This window comes from Symphalangus syndactylus, chromosome 6 (assembly GCF_028878055.3).
Source record: "Symphalangus syndactylus isolate Jambi chromosome 6, NHGRI_mSymSyn1-v2.1_pri, whole genome shotgun sequence".
NCBI lineage: Eukaryota > Metazoa > Chordata > Mammalia > Primates > Hylobatidae > Symphalangus > Symphalangus syndactylus.
In genome coordinates, this window is record NC_072428.2 from 123,094,828 (window position 1) to 123,107,915 (window position 13,088).

Sequence of the window (13,088 nt, forward strand, 5' to 3'; positions counted from 1 at the left end):
AATCTGTCATTTCTCCAAGGATCCCTGGTTCCTGTTATTGGAAAATGATATTTGAAACCAAGATCTGGATGTTAGGTATGCTTGTTGCCATCAAGGTATTGTTTTTTGTCAGCCCTCTGAGCTGACAGCAAAAAAAATTTGCTTATGTATGCTAACCGATATCTATATCTATACACACTTCTATTTTTTTTTTTTTTGAGACGGAGTCTCACTTGTCACCCAGGCTGGAGTGCAATGGTGCGATCTCGGCTCACTGCAACCTCTGCCTCTCAGGTTTAAGTGATTCTCCTGCCTTAGCCTCCCGAGTAGCTGGGACTACAGGTGCCCGCCATGATGCCCAGCTAATTTTTGTATTTTTAGTAGAAATGGGGTTTCACCAATTGGCCAGGCTGGTCTCGATCTCCTGACCTCAGGCAATCCGCCCACCTCAGCCTCCCAAAGTGCTGGGATTACAGGCATGAGCCACTGCACCTGGCCATCTATATCCACTTCTATATGTTACCATGCATATCTATATTAAGCTAAACGTGAGTTCATAGGATGTGTCCAACTGTAATCTTTTACTACATGAATCCACCTAGGTTCTGATCCTTGCTGACCTGTAGATTTCCACTCCAATAGTGATAAACCCGGCTCCCACATCTGCTATTCATTCACTTAATTGTTCACTTCCAATATACATGTATAGCAGTGTCAGAACTGTTGACCCATACCCCTGTGGTTCACAACCTACCAACTTGTATAAACGCAGTGCTTTATCATCTAGAGAACAGTGCTTAGGTGCTGTTTCTTTTGTCTTCAGTCTTAGAGATTTCACTAATTACCAGTTACTTGGGTCAGCATCATTTCTCTTGTCCCCTTCAGTGAGGTTGTTTCATATATTTGTAACACAATTAGATTCTCTTGTCATAGTGTGTACTCCTTCCTGGGACTCATCAACTTCCTCAATGATTTTTGAAAATGTACATACATTAAGCTTCACTCTTTGTGCTGTAAAAGTTCTATGGGTTTTGACAAGTAGATAATAATATATATGCATAATGTCATGCACCTATACAGTATAATACAGATAATTTTACTGCTTAAACACCTCTGTACTTCACATATTCATTCCTCCCCTCATCCCTCTGGATACCTGGAAACCACTGATCGTTTTATTGGCTGTATAGATTTTCCTTTTCCAGAATGTCATGTCACTGGAATCATACAATATATAACTTTTTAAGACTTTCTTAGGAACTTTATATCCATCACATATTTTTGTGACTTGACAGAGAGCTCATTTCTTTTTATCACTGAATAATATTCCAGAGTACGAGTTAGCATAGTTTGTTGATCCATTTACCCATTGAAGGGCATCTTGCCTGCTTCCAGTTTTTGATAATTATGAATAAAGTTCTAAAAACATGGATGTGCTGGTTTCTGTGTGAACATAAGTTTTTATATCCATTGGGTAAGTACCCAGGAGTGTGATTCTGAGATCATGTTAAAAGACTATGTTTAGCTTTGCAAGAAACTGCCAAACTGCCTTCCAAAGTGACTACCATTTTGCATTCCCATCAGCAATGAATGAGGGCTCCTGTTGCTCTGAGCCTTCCCTTTTAATTCAAATCATATATCTCACAACATGAAGAAAATCCCCTAGCCAATCTCCTTGCCACAGAAGGCGGAATTTCCATAAGAAGAGGTAATGACTGGGGCACAAGTCCTCAGGATCCACCATGTCCGTAACTCGAGGAGTCATGAGTTCATAGCAAATACCTGGGACTCCCATATTTTTGCAGTATGAGGGGAAGTGATGATTGTCTGAATGAAATAAGAGAATAAGATGTAGAGGATACCCAAGATAGTTGAACTTCTCATTATACAGTCAGACAGTAGTTTTGTGATATCAGAAAGGAACTTCATTAATCAACACTCAAGATGAACGTATGTAACCTAGGTCCCAAATTTCCCCACATACGTGATAGTCAGGACAAATTAACCAGTGGGAGCCTTTAAAGTTTGAAAATGTGACATAGCAGAGCAATTAAGAACTTGCTAGCTTTTTCATTCACCAATGCTCAACCTCAAAGATCCATTGAGCCTGTGCTATGTGCCAGTCACATGCAAGATGCTAGCATCCCGGAACTCAAAGTACAACGGAGGAGCCCAGCATGTCCCCAGATCATCACTATCCGATGTGGTACATGTAATATCAAAGAAACACATGTTGACTTTGGAGCTGATGATACAAATCTGGTTAGGAAAAGAGAACAAGTTCCGTGGCCATTTCAACAACAGCCTTTGCATCCAAGGAACCTGGCCAGTCAAACTGAGGGGCCATAATTACTTTTTCAGGCTTATGCGAAATTACTGCAATGAGATTTGTGTAGATGGATTTGAAGGAGGGGATGAATTCCCTCGTGTTTTTGAGGCTTTTGTGGAGGAAAGCGTGGCAGGGGGCAAAGGGAGAAATCCAGTGGTGGAGCAGCCCTGGGCAGAGAGAAGCAGAGACATTTATTACAGGAGCAGCTGCACCCCACACTCACCAGTTTCCAAAGCTTCCCTCTCATTTGGAGAGAAGACAGCACACATTTTAAGGACACAGTAGATTGCAAGCAATTGATGGGTCAACACGGCTGGCTGGGCTGGTGATTTTGTAATTACGAAGCAGATTTTTTAGACAGAATGGTTACCCCAACTGTGTAATTAAGAGGATCGTTAAGGAATGTTGCTGGGCTGTGCATCACCCTGGGGCTAGAGCTACCACATGGTTACAACAGAAAAATGCAGTCAGGCTTCATCATAGGGCCATTGCTAATTAATTGAAACAAATATTTGCACTAACAATTCCTATAGATGATGTATTTGCAACAGTTGAATGCTGAGAGAATCTTGACAGAGAGGTCTGATCGGGGTGAAAATAATAAAAAAACAGGTGGTAGTCCCCAGGTTAGAGAAAACAAATGGGCTGGTTGAAATTGGATGGCCTTGGTGCAGTTTTAGTTGAATCCAACTCTGTAACACTGGTTTGGACCTTATTTTGTCTAGCATATTTACTGTAGAATGGGCATGGCTAAACTGGAGAAATTCCAGAAACTAGCAAGAGTGATCTTGTTGGAAGATCTTGTTGGAAGAGTTGGAAAACAGCACCTAGGAGGAAGGTGAGGAAAAAGAGACAATTTAGTCTGGACTATGTCTGCATAACACATTAATAAAGACTTTCAAAATTATGAGAAGTTTTCCTCTCCAAGAATAGAAATTAGCCATGTCCATCTCCTCTGAGCACAAAGAAGGCATAAACATCAACTGCAGAATGAGGAATTTGAACTAAGCAAAAATTTTGATGTTTTAGATTCTAAAATAAGAGACTACACAGATATTTGATCTAATTCCCGTGAACACTTTTTAGAACTGCAGAGAGGCTATAAATCCCAACACAGGTCCCTCTGTGTTCTGCACAAACTTTCATTTTGCTTTCTATTATTCTAGACATCTTCTTGGTTGGAAATCATTAAACCGCCTTTGTTAGATGAAAGTAGTACTTTGGTAAAAAATATAGGCCAAATCATTAACAAAGGACCCGATCTCATGCATCAGAAGTGGGGTCAGTTTGTAGCTTATAATTGAATTCACTTAAGGCTTAGGCATGGATTATATATTCCTTGGAGGTGGCTTCCAACCTTAGGATTCTAGAAGGATTCTAGAAATGACCACTTTCGTTCTATCTCCAGTGACTGCTACCGTGCTCAACCCATAGTAGGTGCTCAGTAAACATTGCTACTAGAGATCACATGTAATATAAATCCTCAGTGTTCTTGTTTAAAATGCAGATGAAATCAGAATCTGAGGAAATTTACATTTTAAATAACGTCTCCCAGTGATTTTGAAAACTCCTGGCCTAGGGCACCCAAACTTCAGCACTGGGCTTAAAGTAATCTTCCTGGGAACAGCATCCTGGGAGAAAATGCTAGGATTTCAGTGATCAGAGGGAGAAGCTCTTATCTGGTTAACAAATTCAAGCTGTATCTACTCAGCCAGCCAGGTTGTCATGCATAGGTAAAAAACAGAAAGACCTGCTGAAATGACCCTAGATGTGTCCTGTGCTGCACAACGCCTCACTGGGCATGTGCAGAGGTTCTGTGAGAAGTTGACAAATGCATTGCTCTCAGGGCCTAATTATGAATCAGTTTGTTCCAGCAGCCCCCTTCACTTCTGCAGGGGTTTGGCCATGCAGGAAGGCACATCACTGGTAACAGACAGAGGCACACAAGACCCTCAGTGCTCCAAAAGCCACATTCCTTCAGCCATGATGTGAGAAACCACAAGAGACATCTAGCACCTTCCTAGTTTGTCAATTTTATTCAGTGTTCCGTAACTAAAAAAAATTTTTTTTTTTACATTAAAACCAAGATGGTAGACCAGGTGCAGTGGCTCACACCTATAATCCCAGCACTTTGGGAGGCCAAAGCAGGTGGATCACCTGAGATCAGAAGTTAAGAGTCCAGCCTGGCCAACATGGTGAAACCCTGTCTCTACTAAAAATACAAAAATTAACCCCGGTGTGGTGGCGCACACCTGTAATCCCATCCACTCAGGAGGCTGAGGCAGGAGAATCACTTGAACCCAGGAGGTGGATGTTGTAGTGAGCTGAGATCACACCACTGCACTCCAGCCTGGGTGACCGAGTGAGACCCTGTCTCAAAAATAAAAAATAAAAAAAACCCCAAGGTATACATATTATCTTATAGAATGAAAAATTCACATCTTTTTTTTTTTTTTCTTCAGCCAGGCGCAGTGGCTCACGCCTGTAATCCCAGCACTTTGGGAGGCCGAGGCAGGTAGATCACTAGGTCAGGAGATTGAGACCATCCTGGCTAACATGGTGAAACCCCGTCTCTATTAAAAAATACAAAAAAATTAGCCAGGCATGGTGGCGGGCGCCTGTAGTCCCAGCTACTGGGGAGGCTGAGACAGGAGAATGGCGTGAACTCGGGAGGCAGAGCTTGCAGTGAGCCGAGATCATGCCACTGCACTCCAGCCTGGGCGACAGAGCGAGACTCCGTCTCAAAAAAAAAAAAAAAAAAAGAAAGAAAAAGAAAAGAAAAATTCACACCTTTAAATAAAAAGAGAGAGAGATACTTCAAAGAAATTTCTCCCCTAATAACGTTCTGTTAGAGGCTCCCGAACCCCAGGGCTATGCACTTACTCTCCTCTAAGGATTGTTCAGAGCAGCACTGTTCCTAGAACTTTCTTCGACCAAAGAAATGTTCTGGATAGACACGTATGCTACTGAGCCCTTGAAATGTGGCTGGTGAGACTGAGGAACTGAATTTTTAATTGTATTCCATTTTAATTAATTTAAATTTAAATAGCCACATGCAGCTAGCAGCTACTGCATAGGGCAAGTTTAAAGGAAAAGTTTACCTTTTAGTCCCAATGTCTCCTGAGAAGTCTTTGGGATTTAAGGAAGAATTTAGGAAATGGAGCCAAGCAAGAGGCATCGGCAGCATTTTCCCTCTGTCGGTCATCCTTCACTTCTGTTCCCAACCCTTTCCTCACGCGAGAGCCCCTTTTCCAGTCTGCAGAAAGAACGAGCACGCAGTAGAAAGGAAGACCTGCTTCTCTGGAAAGCCAAGAATCAGGAAGAGGGAGCGTGAGAAAGAACCCATCCTTGGCCGAGCATGGTGGCTCACGCCTGTAACCCCAGCACTTTGGGAGGCCAAGCCCAGTGGATTACTTGAGGTCAGGAGTTCGAGACCAGCCTGGCCAACATGGCAAAGCCCCATCTCTACTAAAAGTACAAAAATTAGCCGGGCCTGGTGGCACACATCTGTAATCCCTGCCACTCAGGAGGCTGAGGCATGAGACTTGCTTGAACCCAGGAGGCGGAGGTTGCAGTGAGCTGAGATTGTAACATTGCACTCCAGCCTGGGTGACAGAGACTCTGTCTAAAACAAAAACAAAAACAAAAACAAAAAACACCATCCTAGATGTCTTCTGTCCCCTCAACACGATCTTAGGAATCCTGGAGGCAGTCATCTTCAAGTTCATCTTATGGGAGTGGAAACTGAGGCTTGGGGTGGAAATATGTATTGTCCCAGTGACTTGGTGAATGAAATGGTGCTAGCACTCTCAGCCCCCAGGCACCGTGAGCTCCTTCCTGTACTGCACCTGTGTCCTTCTTAGGGGAAGATGATGGATTGTTTTTCTCTGGCCTGTGAGGTTGCTAAAATTTCAAAACAAGACAATATCCTTGTAATTTGACCATATGTATCCCATGATTTACAAATGCCCCTCTGACCTAGTGACTCTTGTACTAGTAATTTATCCAAAGTAAATCATGCGGAAATGTGAACAATGTTGGAAATTAAGTAGAAAAAAAATAACAAAATTGTGTGTGTGTGTGTGTGTGTGTGTGTATATATATATATGTATATATATATATATGTATATATATGTATATATATATATGTATATATATATATATATTTTTTTTTTTTTTTTTGAGATAGGGCCTCACTTTATCAACCAGGTTGGAGTGCAGTGGCACCATGATGGCTCACTGCAGCCTCAACGTCCCAGGCTCAGGTGATCCTCCCACCTCAGCCTCCCGAGTAGCTGGGACAATAGACATATGCCACTACACCTGACTAGTTTTCATATTTTTAGTAAAGACAGGATTTCACCATGTTGCCCAGTCTGGTCTCAAACTGGACTCAAGTGTCCCGCCTGCCCAGCCTCCCAAAGTGTTGAGATTACAGGCGTGAGCCACCACGCCTGACCACATATTTAAACACATATATAATCTCAATAATTTTGTGGGTTTTTTTGGATGTCTGTTTGTTTGTTTGTTTGTTTGTCTGAGATAGTTTTGCCCTGTCGCCCAGGCTGGAGTGCAGTGGCATGATCTCAGCTCACTACAACTCTACCTTCCAGGTTCAAGCGATTCTCCTGCCTCACACTCCTGAGTAGCTGGGATTACAGGCACATGCCACCATGCCCAGCTAATTTTTTGTATTTTTAGTAGAGACAGGGTTTCACCATGTTGGCCAGGCTAGTCTCAAACAACTGACCTCAAGTGATCCACCCACCTTGGCCTCCCAAAGTCCTGGGATGACAGGCATGAGCCACCACGCCTGGCCTATTCTTAAGAGTTTTTAAATGCATATGTACATTTATTACAAAAATTAGAAAATATATAGTGATTATCTCTAAGTAGTAAGGTTACAGGTGATTTTAGTTTTCTGCTTTGTGCTTTCTGTACTATAATTGGAAAGGCCAATTATTTTTTACTTTTTATTTATTTATTTATTTTTTTTTTTTTGAGACAGAGTCTTACTCTGTTGCCCAGGCTGGAGTGCAGTGGTGCAATCTCAGCTCCCTGAAAGCTCTGCCTTCCAGGTTCACGCCATTCTCCTGCCTCAGCCTCCCGAGCTGGGACTACAGGCACCTGCTACCACGCCCAGCTAATTTTTTGTATTTTTAGTAGAGACGGGGTTTCACCATGTTAGCCAGGATGGTCTCAATCTCCTGACCTCGTGATCTGCCCGCCTCCGCCTCCGCCTCCGCCTCCCAAAGTGCTGGGATTACAGGCCTGAGCCACCACACCTGGCCCGGAAAGGCCAATTATTGATAAACACTGGCACTCCATTTATTAATAGTGATTCAGTATGTGGTATTCAGTAAAAGCCTGTAACATCATCTTCACTGTTGCGGATACACATAGTGTGCTTTGGTCCTGCCTCCAGGGAGTGGGTGTTCTAGGTCAGTATGGAATTTTCCAGATCCCCTTCACTTCCCATGTAAGTTTTCTCTGCAGAGGGCCCTGTGTGGAGGAGGCATGTTCAGGAGGGGCAGTGCCCACGGGCAAGAAACAGATGGCCTATGGTCAAAATATGCAGCCTCCTAGGCCCCTGGTAGGAAAAGCAGTGCCTTAATTTACAAAAAGTCAACTTCTAGGCTAACAGTAGCCCTGTGCGGGCACGCTCTTTGGTATCAGCAACTTTATCATATTCACAGTGAAATGCAAACCTGGCAAAAACATTCAGGGGCTACGTGGGAAGTTGCCCTCACGAGAGCCTTCAAAACTCGAGGCAAATGCCAATATCTCAAGCACACCTAATTTCTAACCACACACATGCAATTCCAGGCTCATCTCTTCCCTGAGGTGGTGATAGGTTGAAACTGAGAGGCTTCACTTTTGAAAGCATTTGCTGATAGAATGTGGGGTTTTTGAAAGCAGTTGCTGATAGAACACAGCTAAGAACTAAGCAGTGGTCTCTAAGGCGTTGAGAGAGCTCATTGCAGAAGCGAGCCAGTTCCTCCCAGACCACTGACGGTTGCAGGATCAATTGAGAGCTGGGCTTTCTGTTGTGATGTGCTGCTCCTACTGAGAACGTGCTGCTTTGTAGGCAGGACACGTAACGTTGCATTATACATCTCCCAGCTTGCCATATCCTGTTATGTTGCATCCCATCAGCCTAAGCCTTGATGGAGGCAAACACAACCAGGGGTGACATGTAGTGCTTTGTAATGCATCGTAGCATTTAAATCTACGTCGGCCAAGTTGCACACATCAGCTTGGACACAAGATGCTCATTATTCAGAGAATGTGATCTAATGTGCAGGGACTGCTGGCTGACGGTATAAAATGCACCAAGGGAGAGCATGTATGTCACACTCCATCTGAGAGCCAAAGTTCATCCACTACATTGAATTCCCATTTCTCCACTGGAAAACTCCACAACCACCAAGTCCTTGTGAGAGGGGATCTGATAAACAAAACGTTCCAAACTTTTAGAAAGAAGACGATGCCTCCAGTGCACTGTGGGAAGAATCATGCCCTGTGCAGAGACCTTCAAGTATTGATGCTGATGAGTAGTAAGACGGTTTCTGAAGCACGTGACTGGATGACAGCTGGCACCTCCACTCAGATTAATACTAACTGACTTACTTGGAGTTTAAACTCAGAATCTTTGGAATACTATGCAGCCATCAAAAAGATTGAGATCATGTCCTTTGTAGCAACATAGATGTAGCTAGAGGCCATTATCCTGAGAGAATTAATGCAGGAACCAAAAACCATATACCACATGTTCTCACTCACAAGTGGGAGCTAAACACTGGGAACACATGGACACAAAGAGGGGAATAATAGACACTGGGACCTACTTGAAGGTGGAGGATAGGAGGAGGGTAAGGGTCAAAAAACTACCTGTCAAGTACTATACTCACTACCTGGGTGATGAAATCATTTGTACACCAAACCCCAGCAACACTCAATTTACCCATCTAAAAAATCAGCACATATACCCACTGAACCTAAAATAAAAGCTGGAAAAAAATACTTATGATCTTTCGATTATCCTTCTTCTAACCAGGAGATTTATATATATGGGACTTTTCAAGAGAGCTGTGATGAGTGATGAATGAATGAATGTCTTAAGGCTCGAAAGCCAACCCTTCACTACAAATAAAGGTTTGATACCAGAATTCTACAATCTTCTTCTCCAGTCACTCCTTGAAGGCCTGGGCTCTGATTCTCAAGGGAAGCCTCATGCTTTCCAAACCCAACTCAAGGAGCAATAATGGGGCAGCCAGCCCTCAAAGACTAAGCATTGGCATATGGCTCAAGCCGTTAGTTTCTCAGCTGGCTGGGAATCCTCACAGTTTCCTCGTATGAAAGAGGGATTTGCTGCAATTTCAGGAGGGCTTCAAGAGCTCATCGCCTCCCTTTGGACTAATAGGAGCTTTCTATTGTATCCTTTTTGAAAATGTCATGTTCTGAGATACTCTTGGCCCAGTCAGAGAGCAAGGAAAGCATCAGGAAGGAGGGTCAGGCTCTATTTCTCAGGAAAGTGTTTTTATAAAGTAGAATTGCAACCTTCCAATGGACAAAAGGCCTGCCCAATGACTGGGGGTAAGTAGGAGGCTCAGAGCCATGGTGATGTCAGGTAACCTCTTAGCCCGCAAACCCCCACCAGCCTCTCCTGATGTGACTAAATTCTTACCTTTCTCTTTAGTTGAGACTATTTTGTTGGCAGTAACAGAAATCCACTTAACCTAGCTCAATCGAAAAAGTGCAGCTAGGCCAGGCACAGTGGCCTACGACTGTAATCCCAGCACTTTGGGAGGCCGAGGCGGGAGGATTACTGGAGGCCAGGAGTTGGAGACCAGCCTAGGCAACAGAGCAAGACCCCTGTCTCTACCAAAAAAAAAAAAAATTACTTGGGGTTGGTCCCAGCTACTCGGGAGACTGAGGCAGGAAGATTGCTTGAGCCCAGGAGTTGGAGGCTGCCGTGAGCTAGGATCATGACACTGCACTCCATCCTGGGTGACAGAGTGAGACCTAGTCTCTTAAAAAAAAAAAAAAAAAAGATAAAGTGCAGCTAGACCTTACCAGACCTGGCAAGCCATTGAGTCAAAGCAGCTTCTCTTCCACTGTACTTGGTCTCTTTCTCTCTCTGCAGCCACATGGCCTGTCACCTTTACTTTCCCTGTGATATCTTTCTCTCCCTGTCCCTCTCTCTTCACCTCTGCCTTTTTCAGTCTGTCCATCTCTCTTAACCGGCTCTCTCGGCCTCTCCTTGTGCACATAAATAAATGTGGTTACCTAAGTCCATTTTAATTCTCTCAGTTCAGGTGACTGGTTGAAAAAAGTACTCATATTCTATAGTTCCAATACACAGTCCCAGAAGCTTTGGTTCACGTCGGGTCTACCCCAGTGCAATCAGTATTGTCCTCTGATTGTCCACCGAAGTCACCCAGTCTGGCCCGGATGGCATGGCCATGCCGTGTACACACAGCTGTCCTCATCCACTCCTGTCCCTGTGGAAAGTTCTGTGGAAATGGGACTGCGGGCTGGACATGCACCTCCAAGGCGTCCTGGTCATGTCTATTTTCTCTCCACTCTAATCACATCCGCTATCCTCTCTTCCAACCTAGATGTCACACAAACCATGGAATAGTGAAAGAGAATAGGCTTGGGAGACAGACTTGGTTTCTAATACTGGCTTTGTAAATATTAGGTTTATGGCCTTGATTAAGGAGCATAAACCTCAATTTCTCCATAAGAATAGGGGAAATAGCATCTATCCCAGAAGCTGATTTTGAGGGTAATGACCCATTTTGGAAAGAATCATCTAAATACAGAATTTCTATTTCTTCACTTTTCATTTATTCTATACTCACTTATTTGTGACTTCTGCTTCTATCAGTCCCTTGAAATTGTTTTCATTAAGGTCAGCTATGACTTTTTCTGTTGCTATCATCTGTCCTAATCATATTCATTCTCTTTTTAGAATTGTCACTGTTGACCATTCTCTCCTTCTTGAAAATGCTCTTTCTATGGCTTTGATAACAATATATGTCATGTTTTTTCAAATCCAGGTTGGTTTCTTTAAAATTATTTTAATATATAAATGAGTGCTGGGTGCAGTGGCACACACCTGTAGTTCCAGTTACACAGGAGGCTGAGGCAGGAGGATTGCTTGAGGCCAAAAATTTGAGGCTACAGAGTACCATGATTGGGCCTGTGAAGAACCATTGTACTCCAGCCTGGGCAACCTAGTGAGACCTCATTTCTAAATTTTAAAAAATTATTTTAATGTATAAATAAGCAAAAAGAAATCAGCAATTATTTGTATCATCGCCAAAAATTAACTACCGCTAACATGTTTGATTCTCTTTTTTATTCTTTTCTTTTTAAAAATTCAATTAATTTGGAAAGTTTAGAAAATGTTTTAAATTTTAAAGTAGCCCCAATCCCTCCATTCTGGAATTCTATTCTTTGTTAAGGATAGCACAGTAAAAACTCTTTGTTATCCAAGGCATCTTTTTAAAATGCAAGTGTGGAACTAGAAATAAATTTTATATATATATATATATATATATATATATATATATATATATATAATTTATTTACATATATACTTATATATAATTTATTTATTTATTTATTTTGACATGGAGTCTCGCTCTGTCACCCAGGCTGGAGCGTGGTGGCACGATCTCGGCTCACTACAAGCTCTGCCTCTCGGGTTCATGCTATTCTCCTGCCTCAGCCTCCCGAGTAGCTGGGACTACAGGCGCCCGCCACCACGCCCGGCTAATTTTTTGTATTTTTAGTGGAGACGGGGTTTCACTGTGTTAGCCAGGATGGCTTCGATCTCCTGACCTCCTGATTCGCCTGCCTCGGCCTCCCAAAGTGCTGGGATTACAGGCGTGAGCCACCGCGCCTGGCCCGAAACATTTTTTTTTTTTTTAAATGGGTTCAGGCCGGGCATGGTGGTTCACGCCTGTAATCCTAACACTTTGGGAGGCCGAGTTGGGCAGATCACTTGAGGTCAGGAGTTTGAAACCAGCCTGGCCAACAAGGTGAAACCCTGTCTCTACTAAAAATACAAAAAAATTAGCCAGGCATTGAGGCAGCCGCCTGTAATCCCAGCTACTCGGGAGGCTGAGGCAGGAGAATTGCTTGAACCCAGGAGGCAGAGGTTGCCAAGTGAGCCGAGATTGCACCACTGCACTCCAGCCTAGGCAACAGAGTGAGTCTCAGAAAAAAAGACAAAAAAAGGGCTCAAAGTGTGTAACGGTAGAAGCAGAAGATGAAGAGAGGTTGGTGAATGAGTACAAATTCACAGTTAGATAAGAAACAGAAGAAATAAGTTCTAATGCCGGATAGCAGGCTAGGGGAACTATAGTTAGCATCACTATATTGTATATTTCAAAGTAGCTAGAAGAGGGGACTTGAAATGTAACCAACACATACAAATGATAAATATTCATGGTGATAGCTACCCTTAATGCCCTGACTCACTCATTACACATTCTATGCATGTAAAAAATACTCATATGTACCCTCATAAATATGGAAAATACTATATATCAATAACAGAAAAAAAAGAAACTGTAAAAAAAAAGGAGGGTACAGTTACTATGTTTCTATTTAAGACATTGGCACTCTTACAAGTTCTACAATCTTCCTTCTCCCACTTCTTGATTTATGTTGCATTATTGGTATTTTGTTTGTTTGTTTGTTTTGAGATGGAGTCTCACTCTGTCATCTAGGCTGCAATGCCGTGGCATGATCTGGGCTCACTGCA